Below are 19,110 nucleotides of genomic sequence, written 5' to 3'. Positions count from 1 at the left end.
ATGTACTGATGACTTTTTTATTTGTTTTGTGAAAGTACTAATGTATAATTCCTTTAGTTGTTCTATACATAAATGAATGAGATAAATTTATAGCAATCAACTTTCTAATGACTTGTATGAAGGCCTTTTCTTCTCCAGTCACAATAAGGTTTAGTTGAATTCTTATTTAAACTAGATTATAAGATATACGCACTTAATTAGTTGTCAACTCATAAATCTAGATGCAACTTAAATGCTTTGTGTGAAACCTTGTATAACATGAAGAGGAAAAATAAAATTCATTAATCATTTGGAAGCATCATTGTGCATTGAACAACCAGTGAGTATGTTTCAACCTTCCACAAAAAGATATGTATACGTTGGATTTAACAGTTTTGACACAAAATTATAATTTTTTTTTTTTTTAAATTTCCAGGGTACTAAATCCACAAAAATAAAAAATAGAAAATAAAAAATAGAAAATAGATAAATAAAAAATAAAAAATTAGAGACTTATAACAAATTTTGCCTTAACAAAAGGGTAGTAAAATGCATTGACCCTTTTTTTTTTATATAATTAAAGTCTTTTTAGTTTTACTCATATTTCCTTTTTGCCCCTTAAAAATTCACGTCTTCTCCTTTTCTTTAATTTTAATTTTTAAACACAAAATATTGTATTTGACTAGTTTGTTACTCCATTGTATACTCTTTTTTTTTTTTAATAACTCATATTAATTCTTTTTTTTTTTTTTGATATTTTCTTCTTTTTTCCCCTTCACTCGATTTTTTATTCCTTTTTTAATTTATTCAAGCATTCCAATTTTCATTCTACTTTTTTTTTTTAATACCTTTTGTGTAAAAGAAAAATATGGACAAAAGGTACAAAAGTAAAAACTAAAGATTTGAGTAAAAAAAATAAGAGTAATATAACAACCGAAATTAAGTTAAATAAAGAATATAATTGATAAGATCATAATTACATAAAAGACACGTTATAAAAAAATTAGAAAAAAAGAGTAAGGATTTAAAAAAAAAAAAAAAATTGGTGTTTGTTGCTATATTAAAAAAGCGAATACTTCATTTATACTCTTGAGCTTTAAGGTAAATAAAAAAACATCCCTCATATTTTCAATAACTCATCCACACCCTCTAGAGGCAATCTAAATTACCCTTATACCTTTAGTAAAATTAAATTACTTTTAAAACCTTTATACTTCCTTTTCTTTTTGCAACGATTAATTTGAAGCTTTGAAGTTCTTAATTAAATTTTATTTAAACCATGTGATAATTTTTCCTTTGTTTTTTAAAAAAATATATATGATAATTTAAATTATGTAAGCTTTTTTCTATGTATGTTATATAGTTGACAAATTTATCTAGTTAAAAATATTTGAAAAGTTATAATATCTAGTTAAATATATTTAACAAATTATAATGCTATCATATGAAGACTATGATGTTTTGCTATCAAAACACAAGGTCTTGATTAACCAATATAAGAAAATCAAATAATCCCTGATACCAGCATTAATTTGTTGAACATTTTGATCATAAATTCTTTTAATATTACAAGGAGAAATTAGAATTTCATGTTGAGTACCTTTAAAATTTGAAGAAGTAATTTTATTAAATTTTATTAAAAAGACAAAAAAAAAAAAAAAAGCAAAAACGAAAACAAAAAGCTTCAAGGCACATAGCTTTCTATATTTAGTTTATCAAAAGAGCTTTCTATATTTACATGAGTCCTAGTCGCCATAGTTTATTGATATTTAGATATATTTGTTGTGAAATTCATGTATTGATGGATTTATGACTTTCTCTAACTTTTTTTATCCTGGTTAAAAATTGAACTTTAAATCTAAAAGTAACCTTTAATCTGAAAATATACTTTTAATGGTATAACCAGAGGACCAAGACTTTTTATTATATGAAACGCCAGTATTATTTTGATCAATCATACTAGTGATTAATTGTTTACCAAATAATAAAATAAATGATATACTAATATTTATTTATTTTAAAAATATATAGTAGTATTTAATTAGCATATTTTCTTTTTATTAATGATTCATTTATCTAGATTTTTTTAGGACAACCTAATTGGTAATGACTGTTGATGATAATTCTAATGTTTAGGTTCAAGGGGAAAAAAAAAATCTCATATTTAAATTTTATATCAACCAATAATATTTTGACATATGTTTTATATTATTATTTATTAAAAAAGATCGTTTCAAAATAACAATTATATTTTAAAAAAATAAAAATATTAAACCAAAAACAATAATTAATTTTTCTATTAAATAATCTCATGATGAATATATATGATATATAAAATATAATGACAATACGTTTAATATCTGTTTAAACATTTCCATTCAGAAACACATTTTTTTTAAATAATTGTTTTTTTTTTCAAAACTACGTGCATATTTGTATTATTCATGTATTACATCTTTCTTAAAAAAAGTTTTTTTTTTTTTAAAATGTACTTTTTTCTTACTTTGACTTACTATTACTGGGATATTATCTACATTGAATGGAAAATATATGCTCCCTGAACTTCTAATGTAACACTCTATTCCAAAGTACACCGAAAATTTTTTTTATGTTGACGAGTTTGATCGAGTTGACTACGTGGAATCCACGTTGACTTTTTGTTTCAGATGGAGTTTCATGTTGATTGAGACACCGTTACGAAGTACGTGTCAATCCGAGTTCGTAGACTAGGCAAAATGAATTACGATCTAAATTGTCCGAGTAGTGTCGCATTTGACTTTTTATTCTTGTAAAATTTGGTTTTAACTCATATATGATTGTAAAGTACTTATCAATATGAATTCATAGACTAGCAGCATGCTTTATAATCTACACAACCTTTATAATCTGCATCACTATAACCAACTACATCAAGAGAGTTGGTGCATCAATATGTCAACATATAATCTTTAGTATCCTGAATAAGATCAGGATTGCTCATAAATCTACCAAGCACATCCACAGCAAAAGCTATGTCAGGTAGTGTACAAACTTTAGCATGCATCAAACTACCAACTGTAGAAGAATAGCGATCATTTTCCATCGCCATCCTTTCTCTATCACTTTTAGGATACTAGTTCATAGAAAGTCTTTCACCCTTTGTAGGCGGTACACCTCCAGGAGAACAACTGTGCATATCAAACATTTTAAGGATCCTATCAATATAGGCTCTCTAAGACAACTGCAATATGTCGTTAGTCCTATTTCAAATAATTTTGATGCCCAAAATAAAAGAAACCTCACCAAAATCTTTCATGTCAAAATGGTTGCATAACATCTGCTTTGTTTTAGCCAACAAGTCAATGTCATTGGTAGCCAAGAGTATGTCATCAACATACAATACCAAAAATATAAAACTGCTCCCACTAACCTTCACATATATCCATCTATCGACAACATTGTAACACCCCATACCAAAAAAAAAAAAAATATACATGATTGAACAAGTTTGACCAAGTTTGACCAAGTGAATAATATATGGGTTCAAGTTGACTTTTTCAATAGCCAATATTTTTGGTTTGACTGAGGTACCATTGTATAGATCTCGTCGATACGAGTTCACAGACTAACGGTACGCCAAATTCTGAGTTACGGATAAAAAGTTATGGTTCTGAGAAGTTTTAAGAATAAGTTTTAAATCAGTATCCAAGCCAGTCCTCAGTTTTTGTCTGTTAATGATTTAGGCTCCATATAAGCCTCGATAAGTTTCCAAACAGGAAAAAAAGCCCAAAAATACCCATTTCCTCTCCAAAACTCGAGAAAAACACCCCAGACCCATCGGCCGAACCGACCGTTTTTACCTCCAACCGGGTTTACGCCGTTTGACCCATCTTCAGCCACCACCTTGCTACACGCGCTGGCTAGAGAGGAACGGGGGACGGAGTTGAGCTTGGCCGCAAAATTTCACGGCCACCGATAACCAAACGCGCCCAGATCGGGCCGGAGAAGCCGGACGGACAGAAATTTTCTCTCTCCTCTTTTTTTGTGTTTTCCGGCCAACCCAGCTCGACCCATACGTCTATCCCACCATTTTCAACCCCTCTAAGTCCATTTCCGTGGTTAGATTGCCCAAAACCCCCACCATTTGAGAGATCTCTCAAGTTCAAGTTCGGTCGAACCTTTACGTCAATTTTTCGGTCACCGAAGGAGTCACCAGACCAAGGTAAGACCACTGGTGAACTTCTTGTCTCTTGGGCTTTCCGTTGACTTATAATTTGTGAATTTTTGAGGTCGTTTGATAATTTTTCTATTTTTGGGGTTATTTGGCTAATTTTCGGAGAAATTGGGATTGTGTTTGGACGATTGTGGTTAAATTGATTAGAATTGAAGTTAGATTAGTGAAATTGGATAATATTAGGACCTAATTGGGGGTTCAATTTTGAAATATTAGGCTTCGGGTGAAAATCTCCAATTTTGGGTACCGGGTCCTAAGGACACGCGATATAATTGGACTGCCCGGTGTCCAATTTATGCGATTTTGTAGTACTGTAAATTATTTTGAGACATTTAGATTATACAAGTGTCTCTGGTTTAGTTGTTTGGTGCCTGAGGAATATTTTATTATATTAGAGGCACTCAAATTGAGCCTGGAGGAAATCTTGTAGAGGAGCAGGCATGAGCATCTACAGTACTGTGAGTGGTTATATCATTTTTAAATGTTTTGGGCATACAGTATAATATATATGTGCTTTAAATATTTTACGTATATACCATTTGATTGAAATGTTATTTTATGCATATATAAATATTTGCTTTCACATATATGTGTTATCATTTTATGTGACTTTTGATAATATTTTAAGTGATTTTCAATTTTAATGGGTCCATAAATGGACTTGTGGTATTTAAATATTTTGGTAATTAAATTGAGGTTTTAAATCATTTTGGAAACTATTTGGTTTGAAAAACCAGATTGAAAATTATATAATTTTAAGCACAATCAAATATTTTATAATTTTATGTGCTTAAAATTAGTTTATGGTGAGTATATTTCACTGTGGTATTTCTGGTTTTCGTATGAAATGATATTTTGAGATTTTGAAGTATTTAATTAAATGGTGGAAGTTTAAATGTTAAATTATGATTTATGATACAGTATCTTTTGGAAAAGTATATTTATAATCTTACAAGATTGTTTCATATATACTGTATTGGTTATTTTTAAATTGATGTAATGCCAATACCTTGGATCAATATTATATTATATTATATTACTGCACGCTGGGTTTACCACGGTGCCGTGAGGTTGGTTTCATCCAACGGTTATCTATTATTACTATGGACTGTGTGGTCAGGTTTATCCGACGGTTTATTATTGTCGCGGACCATGAGGTTGGGTACGTCCCGATGGTTATTTATTATTTCCACGACACCGTTCATATATTGAGGGTCGTGAGGTGGGTGTATTCCACGGTTTGTATATTGGTACATCGTATGGTACATTGTATCTGTTTGTATATATTGTTGATTTACAGATATTGTGGTGATTTCTGCATTTTCATATTTATTTGGTGGGACTATAATTATTATAGTTTATGCTCAAATGTTTATATCTAGATTTGAAACATTTCATAATATTACAATTATGATCGTTCATTCATACTTTTGAGCATCGACTTTTGTGATATTAATTGGGGTACAAGTTTGGGTTTTGTGAAATGATTTTTAAACGGGAAACTTTTCAACGAGTGGAATGAGATATCTTGAGAGAAAGATTTTTCAGAAATAAATCATTACTTTTCTATTATACTATGCCACTCACTGAGATTCTTTATCTCACGTTTTATTGTTTTAAATTCATTCCCCTAGGCCTAGGCAGCTAGTAGCAGTCTACCTTGCGCATAGCTTATCGTTTGTTTCCTTCCACTGCAGTGGCCGTATTTATCTTTTCTTCACCTATTGTTATCTTCTGGACTTATTTATTACTTATTTGTACTCATAAACTTTGTTAACACTCTTAGAATGCTCTGATTTTAATTATGTAACTCAGTAGAGATCATGGTACTCATGTGTGTAGTTATGGCCTATAGTACAGTAGGCCGGTTGTGGACTTATTTATATATATATATATATATATTGAGGTATTAATGTTAATGCTGGTGTTTGATTATCTATGTTTTAAAGTGAGGTTCCATTGGATATTTTCTAGGGATTGTCCAGTGGGACTTCCCTAGGCGGGATCACCCAGGAGGTCTTGGGGAGGGTTCCTGGGGCGGGTCCTGTCAACATTCTCCTTAAACCCATTTTTGGTAACAACCTTATCAAACTTAAGATACCACTATCTCAAAACCTGCTTAAGATCATAAATAGACTTCTTAAGTTTGCAAACTAAATTACTATTCCTCGCTTGCTACAAACCAACTGGTTGAACCATATACACATACTCATACAAATCACCATTTAAAAAAGTAGTTTTGACATCTATCTAGTGCAACTCTGGATCATCACCATAATAATTCTAAAAGAATCATTTGTGGATATAGGAGAGAATGTTCCTGTGTAATCAATTCCTTCCTTCTGGTTAAACAATTTGATAATAAGTCTAGCCTTATAGCTCTCCACTTGACAATTAGAGTCTCTTTTAGTTTTAAGACCTATTTGTACCAAACAGGTTTGCTACCCTCCGGTGACTCAACCAAGTCACATACACCATTTTATGCCATGAATTTCATTTTATCTTCCATTGCATCCAACGAAAATTTGAGTGTGAATTGCTTATGGCCTCCTCATAAATGACTAGATCCAACTCATCACTTATGTCAAACTCATACTCCTGCAAGTAAACTTTATAATCATCAGGAATAGTTGATCTTCTAGTCCTCTATGACCTTCTCAAAGACACATCAGCATCTACAAGAGCTAGGACATCTTGCTCTTCAATAACGGATTCATTCTGATCAACTACTGATTCATCGATGACTCGATCAACAACATCTCTTTCAGAAACAACAACATTGGCAATGAAAATACTTTCTTCTCTAAGTTGGATCTCCCTTGGATTCTTACTGTCATCAAATACAAAGTTATCTTCAAAATAAACAGACTTATTTGACTCTACGATCTTGGCAATGTAAGATAGATAAAAGAATCTTGAACCCTTGGATCCTATACAATAGCTGCCAAAATAACCACTAATAGTTTTAAGATCCAACTTTTTAATTTTAGGATTATAAATTCAAACCTCAACTTCTTCCTACCCACAACTCAAAAGGGATCTTAGGAACAGATTTACTTGGCACTTGGTTCATAATATAAGCCCCCACAAGTAATCTAATAATCTAGAATTGCTAACATGCATCGCACCATATCCAACAAGGTACGATTTCTTCTTTCTGTTGAAGAGTATCATGTATTGTATACTGAGCATCAATGTTGTACTCATGCAAATAAATTGCGAATGGCCTTGGATTCCAACCAATCTCATCATATCTGCCATAAAACTCACCACCTCTGTCAGACCTCACAGTCTTTAGCTTTTTATTCATTTGAAACTCTATCTTTACCTTGAACTTCTTAAAGGCAACCAAGGAATCTGACTTCTCACGGATTAGGTCAACATGTTCATAATGAGAAAAGTTATCAATGAAGGTAATAAAGTATCTAGTATATATAACTACCCAAAGCAATTAGTGTGAAAGTTCTATAAATATCAGTGTGGATTAACTCTAAAAAATCTACACACCTAGTTATTTTATCATTTCTAACCTTGAAAGTTAGCTTTCTTTTCACACATTCTACCCAAGTTAATAGGTTAGAGAAGTCAAGATAGAAAGTATTCCATCATTCACCAACCTTTCCATTCTCTGCCTAAAAATATGTCCCAAATGCTTATGCTATAATATCGAGAAATTATCATTAACTCTTGGGCACTTGGAAGCAACAATAAAAGCAACAATAAAATTAACAGAAGAACTGAGATAATTATTAAATAAATCAAGTTAATAAAAATTGCCACATAAAGATCCAAAACCAACAACTTTATCATCCTTATATAGTTTAACTTTATTATTATCAAACAAAAAAACTATAACCTTGACCATCCAAAAGAGAAACAAAACAAATAACAAGTTCCTTCTTATTGGGAGTATATAGGAAACTTCTTGTAACTCTAAACCATATCCAATGACAAGCTTCAACTTGATTGTTCTCATGATATCCACTTTTACTCTTGAGCTATCTCCCATGTAAACATGCTGTTCAAGATGGTTGGCCCCCTTTGATTTATCATCCCCTACAATGAATTAGCAACATGAATTGCTACTCCAGTATTTAATCATCAAGTATTCATAAGTACATCAATAATATTAGTCTCAATCATTAAGATATTAGCTTTTTTTCTCTTACTTTCCTTTTAATTTCCAATAATTTATCTTTTTGTGTCCAACCTTGTTGCAGTTGCTACACTTTCTACTGAAGTACTATTTCTTCTTTCTTAAGGAATAAGCACCATCTTTATGCCCTTTGGGCTTCACACTAGAAAACTTCTTTTCATTAGGTTTAAATCCCTATTCCTTCTTCTAGAAAAACTTATTAGACTTGTCCACTTGATGCGATACCATAGCAATGGACCACGACCTGTTTAACTTAATACCATCTTCTTCCTTGACTAGAATAGCAATCAACTCCTCCAAGTTACATCCTTCTTGGTATTCATACATGACCTTATACTATCAAACTGAGATGGAGGACTCCTCATTATAGAATAGGTGAAGAACTCCTCTCTAATATACATCTGAAAGTCTTTAAGCTTGTTGTAATAAGAAGAAAGTAATATAATATGTTCGATCACTCATTTAACTCCATCATACTTAGTATTGTTAAAAAGATCCAAATAATGATACTTTTCATTCATATCAAACTTAATAAACTTCTTTCCTATCTCCTCAAGAAGTTCCTTCACAGTGTCCACCTTTGGAATACTTGCATATATGGATTCATCCATATAGTTCTCCATCATCATCATATAACACTTATTTTAGTGCTTTCAATTCTCATAGAGTTTCTTAGATACAACATTACTCTCATTGGTTGATATCTTTAGTGGATCCATCTCCAAAGCCAAATCCAATTTCATAAAGGTTAGGTTCATAACCATGGTTTTCTTCCTCTTCTGATAATTTGTCCCATCCAACTTCATCATGGCAGTCATTGGCAAAACATTCGGGATGCTACTAGCTATAAAAATAGCAAACATAACAAAGCATTTAAAACATAAAATAATGCAATTACTATTTTCTAGCTCCTCAACATAAAACACAAAATATAAATATCGCTAGGATCTTTGTAACACTAAAAATACCTTTACACGAGTCAAGGACAGTCAACCAAATAACTACAAACTAATGCATTGAACTGAATTATCAACAAGGTAACTCAGAACATGCAATTCATGGTATTCAATCAACTTCCACTGCCATTTCAAACATCACACTAAGCAAATAAAGCCACCGATAAGGTAGCCTAATTACTTATCTAGACCCTGGCTAACTAGTGGCAAATAATTAGCATATTGGCAATTTCATGAAATAGGTAAAAATAAGAACATCATATCCACTAAGTCAATATTATATTAACACTCATAAAGTGGATCAAATTAAGTCTTACGATAGGTAAGAACCTAAAATTTCATTTACTATGTCAACACATATTACATTGGCACGTATAATATAGGCAAAATAAGCCTCACGACAAATGAGAACGTATAATCTCATACTACTATACCAACTAGGCACAAAGCCTCCTTAGGAAAAGCTAACACTATTTAATTATTACCATAAGTATTTTAATTCGAAAAATTTGGAATGGAATTCTTTTATATATTTTTTATTTATAAAATAAAATAAATAACAAAAAAAATTTAATTTTTTTTAAAACGGGTTGCTAATGTCAACATGATTACATCAGCATGATGATGTCATCACAATGGTTACACACACTATATTGAAGTCATCATGATGATGTCAATGCACACATCATGTCCATGTCATCAGCTGATGTTAGCACCGCCAATAAACATGTCGTTTGACGTTATGATGACATCAACAAAACACATCACGCTGACGTCAAGCCACCTCAACACTTCGTCTGATATCATGCTGACATAAGCATAGTGATGTGAGCACACGCAGAACGACACATCATTTAATCCATCTTCCAAATCCACCTGGGTCAACAGGTCGACCTAGTTTCTAAAAAATGGGTCACACGACCCGTTTTTGACCTAACTAGAAAACTGCTTTTCCGACCACTGCTTCTGGTAGTTATAGCGACGGTCCAACCTTCTGGTGACAGGCAAGTGTAATCCAGGTCCAATATCAATTAATTTTTAACCTAAAAGATAAATAATCAACTTGAACGTACACAGGTTTTAGTAGGTTTTCTTTGTTTTGGATCAAAAAGATGGTTTAAAATCATTCCATTCCATGCAAAAATAACATTACGCAATACCCAGGTTATGAATTCATTAGAAATAATTTTTTATTTTATTTTTTGGAAAATCAACAAACAAATTTTATATCATAAATTTATTTAACAAAACATATATAAATATATACACAATTCACATTGGTTTCAAATATATATATATATATATATATATATTTAATTTTACAGAACAAATCAGGTATAAACTCTCATGATTCAGAGAAGGGAAAAAATAAAAATAAACAACATATACAGATCAATGATCAATGGTTGGTTTCATATATACACAGACAAGATAATAACAACAAATTGGAATTTATTATGCATGAGGCTTTGATATCAATTGTTGAAGTTAAATAAACACAAGGATCATAAAACATACATAATAAATTTTATTTAATATTGACAATTAATACATAAAGAAAATACTAACCTTCAAACGCAGTCATTGATAAAATCAGATCTATAATCCTGCAAAATAGAAGTAATGTAATAGCAATGCCTATAATGGACACACTGCTCTCAAGCGCTTCTTTGACTAATCTAAAGTGATCTCTCTAAACCCTAAAACAAATACAGTGTGCGTTTTTTCACTTACATCAATAATAAAACCTCAGTCGTTTTAAAGACTAAAGTCACGTGCAAGCTATATGACTTACCCATTAATTTTAATGCACACCAAAATAATTTAATAATAAATATAATAATAATAATAATAATAAAATATGGTAAGTAAAATGGGCGTTTAAAGATAGCTGATCTTTCAATCTAATGGGCCAATTAAAGTATTACAGAAAGTATGTGTCCAAAACCTACTACATGATTTAATAAATAAGTCAGACTCATTAATAGCACAAATGAGCCATGTAAGTGAGTAATTAATTATGCCAAGTCCACATAATATTTATACATAAATCTAAAAACCATCACTGCTTTCTCTTTTCAAAATAGAATATTGAAAATGCTCGAAAATGCATAAGATGGTCCATGTAGAGAGAGCATTTTACAGTTGTGGTTTACTGGTTTTGGACTTGCCTTTTCTCACAGCATTAATACTTGCAATTGTTTTATTTACTATTGGTATGGTGGTAAGCTTATCTCTAATGGCTTCCTAATAGGTAGACAATTATTCTAGACAGTAACAATCCAAGGCAATCAACCTGAAAACATGAAAGGACATATTAAACTCCATGATGTGCGTTTTGCATACTCAACCAGGCCAAACCTAATGATCTTCCATGGCTTCTCAATCAACATTGAAGCTGAAAAATCTACAACCTTAGTATGACAAAGTGGATCCAGGAAATCAACAATCATTGGACTAATTGAGAGATTCTACAACCCACAAAAAGATTCAGTGAAAATCGATGCTCAAGATATAAGATCCTACCATCTAAGATCATTGAGAAAACATATTTGAATTCTTAACGAAGAGCTAACATTATTTGCAGGAAAAATTAGAGAAAACATTGTATATGGAGCACCTAAAGAAATCAATAAAATGGAAAACATTTAGGTTGCTAAGATAGCAAAATGCTCACTATTTTATCTCAAGTCGTAAAGAGGGTTATAAAACTTGGTGTGGGGATAAAGGAGCACAATTATTTAGGGGCCAAAAGCAAACAATTGCAATAGCTAGAACTATAGTGAGAAATCCAACAATATTGTTATTAGATGAGGCAACCAGTGCTCTTGGTAGTCAGTCAGGAAAAATGGTCCAAAATGCGCTGGAAAATGTTATGGTAGGGAGGACTAGGGTAATTGTGGCTCATAGATTGAGTGGCATACAAACTTGTGATGCGATTGTGGTTTTAGAGAAGGGAAAGGTTGTGTAAAAAGGAATCATTCATCTTTGATTGCCAAAGGTTCATATGGTGCTTAATATTCTCTTTGAAGCATGCAAAAGTCCAAAGGATCTTCATATGGTTAACCAAAATATAAGGCACAAAGTAACCAAATGGAATAAGGTTCCAATCTCTTTTTTTTATATATATATGTATTTCAAATTTTTATATATTGATTAAAAAAACATTAGGTTTTATGTACAAGCTTTACCAGGAAATTTATATTTTGAGGAATTTTCTCGTTGAAGTATTTAAGGTTTTTTGGTGAGTTTAAAATGGTCAAATTTAATTGACCATATCAAATAGGTTGATCAGATTTGAAGTTTCAATTTAAACAAAATATATAGATAAATAAACAATGAATCACCACATCATTTGACAAATAATTTAATAAATATAGCAATTTTTTTCCCAGTGCATATCTTTATAGTAGACAATTCCATCATTGTACTATTTTAGTAAACACACGTTTACTTTCATTTTATATGTTAATAGTCCATTAAAATATATCAAGTTTAAATATTTTTCTTTTCTTTTTTCTTAAATTGATGGTTTCTTGAAAGTTTTATAGGGAAAATAAGTTTGCTTCGGGGAAGAAAATAATAAATGGATACAATAGAATTTTTATTCAAATGATATTAGAGTTGTCAAGTGAGGTTGATTAAATTGATAAGTTACTAATATGTTTGATTGGGAGGTTATAGATTTTAGATACTAAAATGAGAGGAGAATTATTGTAAAATAAAAAATGAAACTAGAGTTTATGTGTGAAATGTAATTCACAAATATTAAAAAAATTTGGCAATGTTTTGGTTGAAGTAAGATCAGCATAAATTCAAAAACTTAGGTGGGTGTATTCAATTAGGAATTTAATGGATCTTAAAAGATTTTAAAAGTCAAAAGGTATTCAATTAAGATATGTATGAAATCTATTAAAGTATTATGGTATTCAATTTAAAATTTTATAGAATCTATATAAATTTGATAGTATTCAATTATGACTTTTTAATAGTCTATAAAAATCTATTGGTATTAAAAAAATTATTGACTTATAAAGATTTTACGAATCAATAAATTTGATTGGATTTTGAAATGCTAGGTATAAATACTTAAGGGTTTCACAAATCTAGCCTCCACCCCATAGATTTCATCATATTTTAGAAGCCAACATCGAGTGAGACCCCTAACTTGAGACAGAACAAAGAATAGATGGACGAACCCAACCCGCTGGATGAACGGTTGAACAAAATCGACGAACTAACGGCAAGCAAAACGACAATCGTCCCTATGGGCTCTCTCCTCGTGCTTCCTCGCCTGATATAGGCTTCTAACTATGATTCAATTTTTTTCTGCTTTTTTGCATCATCCAGCTACTGTTTAATGAAAACCCAAATCAATATTTTGAAAATTTTGAATGCCGAATGAGAAGTAATTGTTGAAATCCGAGTAAGCATTGTGTTTTTGCCTGATATTTGCTTTGGCACTTCCTTTGGTGCTGCTAAACAAGTGGTTATATGGATTTTCTTCAATTTTTTGAGTTTTCTAAGGAACTCATAGTATCTGTTAGGAGTTTGGCATCTTTCTGATATCATTTTAGTTTCAAGACTGGAAAAATAGAGAGCTAGAAGCTCTTCTGCTGCTCTGAAGTAGGCCACCATAGCCGCTTCTTATTTGTCTCCTTCATGCCTCCGTTTGGTTTTTTTTGTCTCTGGAATAATATGGTCAAGTCTTATTGAGTTTTTTGTATTCTTCCAAAAAAAAATTAATAAATAAAATTTGGTATACAAATATGATGACGCTAATTTTATCTTTTTTTTCTTTTTATTAAAAAAATATCCTTTTCAAAAATAGGATTTTTTTAATATTGTTTCTCTTGTTCCAAAATAACAAACTAGGCTATAGCAGTTCTGTAGTTGTCAAACAACAAGTAGAGGTATTACCATTCATTCTTATGTCTTCTATGTTGAATTAAATTAATATTTGTGGACTTGACATAATCAATTACTCACTTACAGGGCCTATTTATGCCATTAATGGGACTGGCTTATTTTATTATTTTGTAGTAAGGCCCTTGGTCACACACTTTCTATAAGACTCCAGTTGGCCCATTGGACTGGAGGACCAACTCTCTTTATAAGCCCATTGACTTATCCATATTTTTCCTAATATAATTATATTATCAAATTATTATTATTTTATGTGTGACAAAAAATCACTGGATAAGTCTGACTTGCAGAGACTATTTAAAGGATCTAGGGCAAGCAGACAGAAATACCATACAGTATTTGGAGCTTAGGGTTTTCAGAAATCTGAGAGTGGTTTGAGAGTAATGTGTCCATAGGTACTACTTTACGTTGTTTCTATTTTGCAGGATTAAAGATCTAATTTATCAATGGCTGCGTTTGGAGATTAGTAATTTATGATTTATGGAATTTATTATGTATATTTAGATCCATAAAATTTCTAACAATTGGTATCAGAGCAGGGGTTAATATGCATAGTAAATTTCCTTGTAATTTATCGCAGTTCGCATGTGAATATTGATCTGTGTTTTGGCCATTCATGATTGATTATCAGTGTGTTCTAGATATATATATATATATATATATATACACGTTGCTTTACATTAATTTTTCTTTTCTTTTCTTTTCTTGATTTGTATACATATGTAAATTTTGAGATTCAAGATTATATATTCTATTAAACATATTTACGTATATATATATATATACTCATGGTCGATTATTGTTTGTTCTTAAAAAAATATATATATATGTATATAAAATAAAAAATAAAAAATAAAAACCTGGGTTTTCGGCGACCCAATTTCACATGCTTGGGTGTTATAATTTTCTGGGTTTTGGACCAAATTGATTTGGGGAAAAAGTTTCCCCAGAAGACACGAAACAAACGGCACCAATTTTGCCTAAAATTTTCTGGAATTTCTTGTGTTTCCATGGGTGTTTGTTTGTGTTTTGGCCGAATATAAACCTTGCTTGGATGTTTATTTTGGGTTGATTCTGAATCAAATTGATTTGTGGGAAACGTTGCCCAAGCAAAGACGAAACTAACGCCGCTGGTATCGTCGAAAACGGTGGCCGGAACTGTGAGATATGGCCGGGAAAGAATAGCGGGGTGAAGAAGAAGGCGCAAACAACGTGTCGTTTGGACTGGAACAAGGTCACCCGTGACCCGGTTGGGTGAAGAAGAAGGCGCAAACAACGTGTCGTTTTGGCTGACTGCTGACGTCATCTAATGACGTCAGCACGACACGTCGTTTGTTGACATCAGCAGATGACGTCAGCAGGCAAAAAAAAAAAAAAAACTTTTTTTTTGATTTATTTGTTGTTTATTTATTAATTAATTTAGTGATTCAATTGTTCAATTTATTATTTATTGTTTATTTATTTGTTTAATTATCACATTCCAATTTTATTAAATTAAATTAAATCTTTGTGATTGGAAAATTGGATTGTGTGAGCTTATCCAAAAAGATTTTGTGCCTAGTTGGTATAGTAGTGTGGGATTTTAGGTACTCACCTGTCGTGAGACTTATTTTGTCTGCATTATGTGTACCAATGTAATGTATGTTGGCATAGTGAATGGGATATTTTATATTTGCCTATTTCATGAAATTGCCAATATGTTATTTTTCTCCCACTTATTAACCAGGGTCTATACGGGTAACTAGGCTACCATGTCGGTAGTTTTAGTTGCTTTGTATGATGCCTGGAATGGCAGTGGAAGTTGATTGAATACCATGTATTGCAGATTCTGAGTTGCCCTGTCGGTGATTCAGTTCAATGCATTTGATTGTGGTTATTTGGTTGACTGTCCCTGGCCCGCGTAAGGGTATCTTTAGTGCTACAAAGACTCTAAGCGATATTTATGTTTGTGTTTTTGTGTTGAGGGGCTGGAAAATAGTAATTGAATTGTCTTAAATTTTTGAATGTCTTGTTGTTTACTATTTTTACAGCTAGTAGCACCCCAAACCTTCTGCCCATGACTGCCATAATGAAATTGGATGGGACAAATTATCAGAAATGGAAGAAAACCTTAGTTATGAATTTGACCTTCATGAAATTGGATTTGGCTTTGGAGATAGATCCACCAGAGATACCGATTGATGAGAGTACTGCAGCAGCTAAGAAACTTTATGAGGATTGGAAACACTCTAATGAAACTTTATGAGGATTGGAAACACTCTGATAAGTGCTGTATGATGATGATGGAGAATTACATGGATGAGGCCATATATGCTAGTATTCCTAAAGTGGATACTGCAAAGGGACTTCTTGAGGAGATAGGAAAGAAGTTTATCAAGTTTGATATGAATGAGAAGCATCATTATTTGGACCTATTGAATAATACCAAGTATGATGGTATTAAAGGAGTAAGGGACCATATTATGCTACTTTCTTCCTATTATAATAAGCTGAAGGATCTTAAGATGGACATTGGAGAGGATTTCTTGACCTATTCTATAATGAGGAGTCTTCCATCACAGTTTGATAATATAAGGTCGAGTTTGAATACTAAGAAAGAAGGTTGTAGTTTGGAGGAATTGACTACTATCCTTGTCAAGGAAGAGGATGATATTAAATTAAGTCTAGGTCTGTTGCTATGGTTTCACATCAAGTAGATAAGTCCAAGAAGTTTTTCCAAAAGAAAGGACAAGGATTCAAGCCAGGACAAGGTTTCAAGCCTGGGCAGGGTTTTAACCCCAATAGAAAGAAGCTTTCTGGTATGAAGCCTAAAGGGCCGAGGGATGGTGGTTTTCAGATTAGAGAAAGGAAAGAGTACTTCAATGGAAGGTGTGGATACTACAATAAAGTTGGACACAAGAAGATAGACTGTTGGACCTTAAAGGGAAAGCAAGAAAAGAAAGGTAATATTCTAATGATTGAGACCAATATTATCGATGTGCCTATGAATTCTTGGTGGTTAGATACTAGAGCAACAATTCATGTTACTAATTCATTGCAGGGGATGATAAGCCGAAGGGGCCCAACCAATCTTGAGCAGCATGTTTATATGGGAGATAGCGCAAGAGTGAAGGTGGACATTGTGGGAACAATCAAGTTGAAGCTTGCCAATGGATATATTTTGGAGTTGCAAGAAGTTTCTTATGTACCTTCAATAAGAAGAAACTTGTTATCTATTTCTATTTTGGATAGTCAAGGTTATAGTTTTTTGTTTGGAAATAACAAAGTTGAATTATTTAAGGATGGTAAAGTTGTTGGTTTTGGAACTTTATGTGGCAATTTATATAAGCTTGATTTATTTAATAATGGTCTTAATTTCTCTGTTAATTCTATTGTTGCTTCTAAACACCCAAGAGTTAATGACAATTCCTCAATGTTATGGCATAAACGTTTGGGACATATTTTTAGGCACAGAATGGAAAGGTTAGTGAAGGATGGGATACTTCCTAATCTTGATTTCTCTGATCTGTTGACTTGTGTTGAATGTGTGAAAGAGAAGTTAACTGCCAAGGTAAGAAAGGATAAGTTAGCTAGGTGTGGAGATGTTTTGGAGTTAATCCACACTCACATATGTGGACCTCTTACACCAACTGCTTTGGGTGGTTATAGATATTTTATTACCTTCATTGACGATTACTCTCGTTATGGACATGTGGAGCTTATTCGTGAGAAGTCAGATTCTTTAATTGCCTTTAAAGAGTTTAAGGTAAAGATGGAGCTTCAAAAGAATAAGAAAATAAAAGCTGTAAGGTCTGATAGAGGTGGTGAGTTTTATGGTAGATATGATGAGACTGGAAGGAACCCAGGGCCTTTTGCTATTTATTTGCGTGAGTGTGGCATTGATGCGCAATATACGATGCCTGGTACACCTCAACAAAATGACATAGCTGAGAGAAGAAATAGAACTTTGTTGGATATGGTGCGGTCTATGTTGGCAAATTCTAGGTTGCCAGATTATTTGTGGGGAGAGGCTTTAAGGACGGCGGCTTATATTTTGAATCAAGTTCCAAGTAAGTCCGTTCCTAAGACACCTTTTGAGTTGTGGTCAGGAAGAAAGCATAATTTGCACCATTTTCAAATATGGGGTTGCAAAGCTGAAGTAAGGATTTATAATCCCCAAATTAAGAAGTTGGATCCTAAAACCATTAGTGGATATTTTGTTGGCTATTGTATAGGATCTAGGGGTTCAAGATTCTTTTGTCCTTCTCACACCACCAGGATCGTGGAATCAGATAGGACCATTTACTTTGAAGATGATTTTGGGTTTGATGATAGTAATGGTCCAAGGAAATCTCAATTTAGAGAAGAAAGTGTTTTCATTCCCAGTATAGTTGTTCCTGATAGAGATATTGTTGATCCAGTAGTTGATGAACCAGTAGTTGGTCAGAATGAACTCATTGTTGAAGAGCAGGATATTCCAGCTATTGCAGATGCTGATGTACCTTTTAGGAGGTCACAAATGACTAGGAGATCAGCTATTCCTGATGACTATGAGGTTTACTTGCAGGAGCATGAGTTTGACATAAGTGATGATTCAGATCCAGTCACTTATGAGGAAGCCATAAGCAGTTCAAATTCAAATTTTTGGTTGGATGCAATGAAAGATGAAATGAAATCCATGGCATCAAATGGAGTTTGGGATTTGGTTGAGTTACCAGAGGGTAGCAAGCCTATAGGGTGCAAATGGGTCTTTAAGACTAAAAAAGACTCCAATGGTCAAGTGAAGAGGTATAAGGCTAGACTTGTAGCTAAAGGGTTTAGCCAGAAGGAAGGAATTGATTATACAAAGACTTTCTCTCCTGTATCCACAAAGGATTCTTTTAGAATCATTATGGCGATTG

This window comes from Ziziphus jujuba, chromosome 11 (assembly GCF_031755915.1).
Source record: "Ziziphus jujuba cultivar Dongzao chromosome 11, ASM3175591v1".
Taxonomy (NCBI): Eukaryota; Viridiplantae; Streptophyta; class Magnoliopsida; order Rosales; family Rhamnaceae; genus Ziziphus; species Ziziphus jujuba.
Note: the sequence above shows the minus strand (reverse complement) of the source record.